This window comes from Onychomys torridus, chromosome 15 (assembly GCF_903995425.1).
Source record: "Onychomys torridus chromosome 15, mOncTor1.1, whole genome shotgun sequence".
Lineage (NCBI taxonomy): Eukaryota > Metazoa > Chordata > Mammalia > Rodentia > Cricetidae > Onychomys > Onychomys torridus.
The window spans coordinates 24,012,435-24,020,988 of NC_050457.1; positions in this window are offsets into that span (position 1 = coordinate 24,012,435).

Consider the following 8,554-nt stretch of genomic DNA (forward strand, 5'->3'; position numbering starts at 1 on the left):
CCAAGAAATACCTCACAGACTGCCCACAGCCCAATTCTGATGGCCCCAGCTCCTGTTTCATCCTTTGAAGTTCTGGTGAGCAGGCATGTGCTTTCCTAACTAAAATGGGTCTTTCAATGAAGCATGTTGTTTCATCTCACACCTAGCAGAGTTTTCCCTTGGAACAGTCACACATTGGACAACACCTAATGCACCATACAGAGCTCTTCTCACTACTGAGTAAAATCCACCCCAGCAACCATCCCTCTGGAATTCTCTCAATCCTCTGGCTACTCAACTCTTATTTTTAGTTATTTTTTCTTATTTCTTTCTAGGTATTTTTACAGTTGTCTCTGGATAGTACACCCCCCTTACAGACTCCTTAGTGATCATGAGACAAAGGTCATGTTCTTATCTATAGACACAATTTAGACACAACTGCCCCACTCCAGCATCCTGCTCCTTCCTTGTACAGAAGGAACTGGCCATGACTTGGCAGCCTAAGGCTTTGCTTGGTTGCTTTCATTTTCACTAGAACAACCTGTAGTTACTTTTCCTGTTGTTGGAATAAAATACTCTGACAAAAGCAGATCACAGAAAACAACGTTTATTCTGACTTACAGTTTGAAAATATGTTTCCACCAGGGCACAGGAGACTTGGCGTCAGGAGCAGGAAGCAAGCTGGTCACAGTGCATCAGCAGCAAGGATGCAGAGAAAATGGCACCAGGCTATAAAGTCTCAAGACTGTCCCCAGTGACCCACTTCCTCCACCAGGCTCCACCTATTAAAGGTTCAAACATCTTACCAAGGGCACCCCAGCTGGAAACCAAATGCTCAGATACATGAGCTGCTCTAGGTGACTCTTCACATTCAGAGCACAGCATAAGCCAGGATACAGTGTCCTCTATTAACATCTGCATGTGAATACCTCCCTCCCACACTCTCCTTCACTAACATCTGTATGTGAATATTTGCCTCCCATACTCTCCTCCAATAACATTTGTGTGTGAATACCTCCCTCCCACACTCTCCTCCACTAACATCTGTATGTGAATACCTCCCTCCCACACTGTCCTCTATTAACATCTGTGTGTGAATACCTGCCTCCCACACTCTCCTCCTTGTTATCTTCTTTCCTAAAAAAATGCTTTAAAATCTTGTTTGTTTCTCATCAAGGCTGCTGGCAGCGTTCCCTCTCTGCCTTCCTGTTCTCTCAATTAGTCCCGCCTATACTTCCTGCCTGGCTACTGGCCAATGAGTGTTTTATTTATCAATCAATCATCCACAGCACTTCCCCTTTTTCTTTTTTTTTTTTTTAACAAAAGAAGGTTTTAACTTTAACATAGTAAAATTACATATAACAAAAAAATTATCAAGAAAGAATTAGTTACAATATTGAAGAAGATATCCTATCTATCTTATATTTGTGAGTCTAAGGTTTCATATCTAACTTATCTCTTATCATAACTGAGGAAATTATAACTATCTAGTCTTCAACTATATCAAAGACCACAGAAGGATGTAATATTACCTGAGAAACGGGAGAAGGATGCAAGTAACTTTCAGGAGTCTTGCAGGGTAGACCAAGACAGCTGGCAGCCTGGACAGTCACCTAATGTTCCTTTGTAAAGTTGGGGCATTTGTCTTCAGCCCACAGGTCTAGAGTCTCTCAGTCATTTCTTTCTGTGTCCTGTAGAATGTCTGGCAGTTTCCTCTGCAAAGCAGGAACCTGAAGGACCATTTTGCCAAGCAAAGTTCAGTGGTCACCTTCCTATGGGTCCTGCATGTCCAGTCAATACATATTTTTCAAGCATTCCAGGCAAGAACAGACTCTTGCCCAAATGGCTATTTTTGTCAAGAAGAAGATAAACTCCATATAGAGTGTCTTTGATGCCCATATTCCTCTCTTAAGTAAATTGGTGCTGCCAGGAGCAGACATGTCTCACACTCCCGAAAGTCTAATTTTTTAAAAAACATTTTAAATCCCATATTCTGTATGTCTTTGAAGTATTTGACGATTGCCTATCTATCTGAAATATATCTATGTACACCTAGAAAACTTAACATGACTATAAGTTTGACTATCATAGAAGACTAATTGTTCCATTACAATTTAAATGAGTTGTATAAACATAATACCTTAAACAAGAGTAAAAATACATATACAATATAACAAAATTAACTTTAAATTTGTATCAATAAACAAAAATCTATAGCAATGTAAAACATTTTTAAACAAGTTGCTCTTTAAAAGAAGGTTTAATAATCTACCCTTTCATTCTTTCATTATCCATACTATCCCTTTTTTTTCTTTAGAAAGAGATTGCATTTATAAAAAAAATATTGGTTTTTCTCTGTCCTACACCAGAGGGCTCTTTTGATATAGGACACAAGAATCTCTTGACCTGTTCTTTCAGTAATATGTTTGGGTTTAGAGAAGGAGTGAGCCAATTCCCTCTCCAAAGCCAGCTTGGAATATTTGGGAATTTGGGTGTAGTTTCTCTTACTACTTCCTGCTGGAGGGGGCGCTGTAACTTATGGGGACACAAAAAAAAATTTTAAGCTTATGGAGTAGTCCATGAGGGTGTATCATCTGAGCCAGTTGCCTTGAAACTGTTCTGGATGTTGGATCATCTGGGCCTTAGTGTCATCAGAGACCTTTCTGGGGGTCTTGGCTAGTCAAACCCAATCTTAATCTAGAACAAATCCACAGCCTCTGGCTTTCTGTGGAAACAAAAGCAGAGACTCCTTTCCAAAGCAACATATCCTTAGATCTAAATTTTGAAGTCAAGGTATCTTTAAAATATACATATTGGCTTAACTCAACAGCTTTTACAACTAAATGTTTTTCTGCAGTTAAAAATCCCAAAGACAACACAATCCAGATTCTCTGTGTAATATCCATCTTTATGTGGCTTATTTTTTATACTACCTTTAACTGTATCTTTAAAGACTTTATTTTTCAAAAGCTATCCATCTCCCATTTCTCAGGTACCATTATATTCCTTCTCAGGTCTTTGACGGGATTGAAGACTAGCAGTTATAGTTACAACTTACTATATATATATATAATACCTTAGATAGAACATATTAAGTATTAAATTTAGGTTCTTTAGGATAGGACACCTTTTGGAATGATCTTTGTAACATGCTATTTACCTGCACTCTAGACTTCTCTGGATTTTAGTATGTGTTTCTTGCTTGATATTGTTCACATTGGTTGTAGTTCCATCTTATCTAGGTAATTATATCTCATTACTCCTGGACAATATTTGATAACCATCCCTTTGTATATAGTCTTGTATTAGGTTAGAACCTTCTTATTTAGACAAAAGGGGGAGATGTAGTAGGTAGCCTTTCCAGCTTTGATCTGGAAGTTCCAACCCCCATTGAGGCTTCGGTAACTGTCACGCCTACAAGGTTGGGCCGAGAGAGGACCCTGAAGACCTGAGATCTGGATGTGCTGGCTCTCTTGGTTCCTGGACCCTGGACGCTGGAGGTAGACTGAGCAGAGTTCTCCAGAGAACCCATCTCTGACACTGCTAAAGGGACCAGGAACCTGAGACTAGATAGGTCATGAGTCTAGGGCAGCACTTATCAACCTGTAGGTCATGACCCTTTGGAGATTGAATGACCCTTTCATTTGGGTCACATTGGAAATATCAGATATTTACATTATGATTCAAAATAATAGAAAATTACGGTTACAAAGTAGTAATAAAAATAATTTTATGGTTGGTGGTCACTCCAACATGAGGAACTGTATTAGAGTTGTAGCATTAGGGGGGTGGAGAACCACTGGTCTAGAGGAAAATCTAATTCTATTATTATGCTGAAGGATCACAGCAATAAAATGACTCCTAATGATATACCGCTATAGCCATTGATCAGGGCATAGCTCAATCCTCATCAGAGAAGCTTCTTTCAGTGGATGGTAATTAACACAGAGACACACAACTGGACAGCATGCAGAGTATGAGAGACTTTGGAGCACTCGGTCCTGAGGGATGTCTTCATCAATCCTCTTCCCTCAAGACTCTGGAGTCTGTGCAGAAGAGGAGGTGGAGTGATTTTAAGAGCCAGAGGTCATGGGTGACTCCAAGGAAACAGGGACACGAACTCACAGAGACTGACAGTATGCAGAAGACCTGCATACGTGTAAACCAGACAAAATCCCGGCACAGAGAAAGGAAATAGACAGAAAGTCCCACCACTAACCCAGAAGCTATTTGCAATTGATACCTGCTGTGTAAGAGAAAATCAGTTTTCTCTAATGGAGTGTCCCTGGCAATATCAACCACACCCCAGGACAGGCCCCATACCCGGGGAATAGTTGATCAGCACAAAAGAATCTGTGTGTGTGTGTGTGTGTGTGTCTGTGTGTATGTCTGTGTGTGTGTCTGTGTGTGTCTGTGTGTGTGTCTGTGTCTGTGTTTCTGTGTGTGTCTGTGTGTATGTGTGTGTGTGAGTGTGTGTCTCTGTGTTTCTCTGTGTGTGTGTGTGTGTGTGTGTGCACTTTTTGTTGTGTTTTGACTTTTTTGTCTTATTGGTGTTATGTTTGTTTGTTGTGATTTTGTTTTTTGCTGTTTGTATTTTGTTTTTGAGAGAGAAAGAAAATGAAGTTGGGTGGGTAAAGACAGTGTGAAGGGTCTGGAAGAGTTGGCAAAAGAGAAGAATATGGTCAAAATGTATTGTATAAAATTATTAATGAAAAGTAAATCTTTTAAAATTAAAAATAGAATAATGATAAATAACTGACAAACAAATAAGGAGTTCCTTATATGATTTGAATATTTGAATCCAGATCTTTATACTTTATGATGGAAAGATTAGGGTGTCCAGACTTATCTTGGAAAAGGGATAGATGTCAGAGAAGCACTTCAGAAAATGACTCCAAGCTGTCTGCAAGGTCAAAAACAGAAGTTGAAAGCTCATTTGCAACAATCCTTTGGCATAAAGTATCTCTGGGTAGTACCAGAATTTAACTAAATCATGGAAGACCTTGCTGGCATCCATAGATAACTGGAAAATTGGTGTAGACACTCACTCATTTGATGCCAAGAAACGTTGTGAATAGACTGGTTTTCCTGAATACACTCTAAGCACATTTAGGTTATTATTGGCAAATGTTATATAACAGTATTAAGGTGAATTTTTTTTTTAAAAGAACAAACCCATAAAAACTAAGAAATCAGAAAAATGATCAACACATAGTGTAGCTGGAGTTTTCCTGCCTGGCCCACAGTCAGGACAAATCTCTCTCACCCGCCAGGCCCATAGATGCTCAGACCCAATCAAGTAAATACACAGAAACTTATATTGTTTACAAACTGTATGGCCGTGGCAGGATTCTTGTTATCTACTTCTTCTATCTTAAATTAACCCATTTCTATTAATCTATAAGTTGCCACGTAGCTCATGGCTTACCAGTACCTTATATCTTTCTTGTCATGGTGGTAGCTGGCAGTATCTCTCCTCTCCCAGCCTTTCACTTCCCAGAATTCTCTTCTCTCTTGTCCCACTTATACTTCCTGCCTGGCCACTGGCCAAACAGCATTTTATTTATACAGAGCAATATCCACAGCAGCATAGAGTATTTTAACAAATTTCAGAAGGTGGATACTAAATGGAATAGTAGTAAGCAAGAAAGCAAGCCAAAGAGAAGTACAGGTTGAATGAACAGTGTCTGCAGGGAGACTTCTGTCCCATCTAGGGTCCTGAGATGGAGATGCAGCATGCCTGGGATGAAGGAATGTGACAAGAAGAAATAAAATGCAGGATGAAATCAGTCTGTGCAGGGGACAGTCAGTTCCCCCGGCCTCCATCTGCTATTTCACACACAGCTGCAAACCCAGAGGCCCCAAGTAAGAATTCTCCCAGCTGCTCGCCCAATCTGACCAGCCCTAGAGAACTAACTGGTGTGGACACTGGCCACCCTCAAGGCCAGATGAGCCCAACCCCCAGTCTCCAGGCTTCCTGCAGCCCAGGAGAGCTACACACGACCCCTACATGAAAGTTTTAAGCTTACATCAAATACTATGAGATTCTTCCACGAATTGTTTTTTCACTTGGTAACTTGATCATACGGTTCTCCAGCATGAACTTTGTAGATGACAATGTCATGTCACAATATTAAAAGCTTGGGCACACCCTCTTTAACAGTCCAAACAAGCTGGGTATGTTATCTCTACTTTACAGATGAGGAAACCCATGCAATAGGGTTAAAGAGTAACCAGGCAGCCTTGGGAGTCTGTACTTTGAACCACATGCCCTGCAACATGAGGGCTGAGTCTTAAGGAAAAATGAACTCTGGGGGCCCAGATGCACATTTTCTTCTCCTTAGGATATTTAAAAATTTTTGGAGTTAGTAGGGCTTCTAGGTGTTACCAGCAGCCGTGGCATGTACCTCAGATTGTCTGTCTAGACCTGAAAGGCCGTTTCTCTTACCTAGAAGCCATCATGGTCAGATAACCAGGTTCCGCCAGCCCCTCCTGACTTCTGTGTTAGAGGAGTGGTGTCTTGTGCACACTTTCCATCCTGCATCAGCTGTCAACAATCCAGTCTTAAAATAATCTCTTCAGTTAGTATATAAAAATATGGATCTCATGATGTTTCTGTGTATACCAGTCTCCTATTGGTACCTGCCACTCCCACTGTGGTCCTTCCTCACAAGACCCTTCCTCTTCCCACTTCTGCTTTCCTGTCCCACACACACTTTGTGCGGTCCTATCCGGTGGGGGATCCTAGATTTTGCATGGGAAAATGTCAGCTGTTTTCTTTCCTCCCTGCTTCTTCTCTCTTTCCTCACTTCCTCTCCCTTCCTCTCCTCCCTCTCCTCCCTCTCCCTTCCTCTCCCTTCCTCTCCCTCCCTCTCCCTCTGTAGTCATCTTCTGCTTCATGCTTGTGCACTTACCTAACTCTAGATTCCAAGCAAGTAAAGCATGCACTATCTGTCCAGTGTACTTTGCTTAACATGATGAATACCAACTCCATTTTCCTGTAAGTAATAAAATTCCATTCTTTCTCGGTGTGTTTTCTTGCACAGGAAGTTCTGCTGTGGATGATTAATTGGTAAATAAAACACTGATTGGTCAGTAGCCAGGCAGGAAGTATAGGCGGGACTAAGAGAGAGGAGTATTGGGAGAACAGGAAGGCAAGGGGGGTCACTGCCAGCGGCCGCCAGGACAAGAAAGATGTAAAGTACCGGTAAGCCACAAGCCAAGTGGCAAAGTACAGATTAATAGAAATAGGCTAAATATAAGAGTAAGAGCTAAACAAGGTAGGCCTGAGCTAATTGCCAAGCAGTTTAAATAATATAAGCGTCTGTGTGTTTATTCTATAAGTGGGCTGTTGGACTAACAGGGCTTGGCAGGGGCCGGAGAGAAGGTCTCCAGCTACAAAGTCCAGAAGTCAGACAGGCTCATCACACTGCTGACTCTTTCCTCTGTAAAGTCTCCCCAGTGGAACTCACTTTTCACTAACAATATTGCTATATCTGCATCCAATGTCACTTTTATTTTAACACCTTATAGATTTCTGTGGCCCTTTCAAGTGAACTTTAAAAAAATACTCTGTGTTTTAAATGTTCACTGACAATGTACAAGAATCTTTGTGGTCTGTTTAATTGTAATCTCCTCACACTTCTAGATACATATCTAAATACCGAGTTCTGTCTTCTACATTATTCCATTTTCTTGCCTGATTGTATGTATTGCTGACCACAATGCTGATTAATATTAATGGATACTCTGTATTATTCTTGATTTTTGTTTTAATTCTTCTACAATTTGACCATTAGAGATAACTCTATAATTTCGGCAAATATATCAATGACATAAACTGTCCTTTGGTTGAGGTTGTAGCTCAGTTGGTGAAGTTCTTGCCTGGCATGCTTTAAGCTGAGAGTCCAGTGGAGAATGGTAAGGCAGAGGGAGAACAGGATCTGACTTCCAGGGGAGCTTCTGATAGCATGGTAAAAATACGCCACTGGTTACAAAAAGGAAGGGAGCTTACCAGGTAGAAACTGCTGGGTGTTGTTTGCTTGCTTGTTTGTTTTTGAGACAGGGTCTCACTATGTAGCCTCACCATGTAGCCCAGGCTGGCCTCTAACTCACAAAGAGACACCTGCCTCTGCCTCCCAAGAGCTGGAATTAAAGGTGTGACACACCACTGCCCGGCTAGATCAGATGTATTTTGCAAGTGGAATCACCAGGATTAGCTTAGATATGGACTATGAAAGAGAAAGGCTAAGGATAACTCCAAGCGTTTCCCTAAGCAGCTGGAGGAGTCCAGAGGGAGTCAAGAGATAAAAGTGTGCCATCAGAGCACTTCAGTGAAGGGGAAGGCTAAGAGTTAGCGTTGAGATGTGGAATGTGCAATGCCCATTAGGGTTGTATAAAAAGGGTCCAGGACTAGAGCTGGAGCTGGAGGAGGTAGTGTAGGCATGGAACAGAAAGCCACTCAGCTGGATGAGGTGTTCCAGGAAGTGCACCCACACCCTGTCAGGAGAGCTCAGACGCCCCCAGTGGTTGGAAGAGGAACAGCCGAGGACTGAGCTGGAGCTGTCTGAGGAGG